The sequence below is a fragment of the Onychostoma macrolepis genome, unplaced genomic scaffold (genome assembly GCF_012432095.1).
Source record: "Onychostoma macrolepis isolate SWU-2019 unplaced genomic scaffold, ASM1243209v1 Scaffold327, whole genome shotgun sequence".
Lineage (NCBI taxonomy): Eukaryota > Metazoa > Chordata > Actinopteri > Cypriniformes > Cyprinidae > Onychostoma > Onychostoma macrolepis.
In genome coordinates, this window is record NW_026704850.1 from 3,529 (window position 1) to 4,009 (window position 481).

At 50.9% G+C, this 481-nt stretch overlaps 1 non-coding gene across 1 annotated transcript; it reads left to right on the forward strand.

The window, feature by feature from the left end:
* Nucleotides 1-352: 352 nt before the first annotated feature.
* On the forward strand, nt 353-421 carry trnap-ugg (transfer RNA proline (anticodon UGG)). Its single transcript has one exon. It is a non-coding gene; the product is annotated as a tRNA-Pro (tRNA).
* The last annotated feature ends 60 nt before the right edge of the window (nt 422-481 follow it).

Genomic DNA, 481 nt, shown 5'->3' on the forward strand with positions numbered 1-481 from the left:
TCCAGATAGGCTGCTCCCTTGGTAGACTGCTCTTTTGGTGAACCGCTTCCTAGATAGTGCCCTAGAACATAGTCCAGGAAGCATGCTCCTTGATAGACTGCTCCTTTGAACATAGTCCTGATAGACTGCTCCCTAGACCATAGTCGCTTGCGCTGAAAAGAGGTGTCGTTTTGAGATGGCTCACATGGGCGCGCAGCAGGTGGCCGTCTGCGGTTCACTCAAGCCTTGACATTTTCTCAACATTGGTTTGGGATGGCTACCCTAGCCAGTGGAGATATGGCAGAAAGGGTTTCTCGGAAATCTTCGGCCCTGTGAGACTTCTTTCTACATTTAGTAGCTAGGGGCGTTCAGTGGCTCGTTGGTCTAGGGGTATGATTCTCGCTTGGTGCGAGAGGTCCGGGTTCAAATCCCGGACGAGCCCAGTGCAGCTTTGAGGAGCAGTTCATTCTGGTTTCTTTGGCTCATTTGCACAGTATAGTTA